The sequence below is a fragment of the Penaeus monodon genome, chromosome 28, assembly GCF_015228065.2.
Source record: "Penaeus monodon isolate SGIC_2016 chromosome 28, NSTDA_Pmon_1, whole genome shotgun sequence".
Taxonomy (NCBI): Eukaryota; Metazoa; Arthropoda; class Malacostraca; order Decapoda; family Penaeidae; genus Penaeus; species Penaeus monodon.
Genome location: NC_051413.1, coordinates 1,919,290 through 1,919,556, shown reverse-complemented (window position 1 = coordinate 1,919,556; position 267 = coordinate 1,919,290).

Sequence of the window (267 nt, the reverse complement as noted above, 5' to 3'; positions counted from 1 at the left end):
CTCTTTTGAAAATTGCAAAGTAAAAAACGGCGAATTACTGACTATGATGCACTTAATGCAATTCAAATAACTAATACCAGCGAATCTTTATGTTGTGTTAACATGCACAATTAATTACTGGAATTCGTCGTGTAATTCTAAAAATACAGTCACTGTATAACATTAATTGCCCTAAAAATTGTATGCTTGGCTAGCCATACCACCCGTCTTTTGTGGGGCTTAACATCGCCTCCTTACTCCCCCCCTCGTGTCGCCCGGGTTCAAACA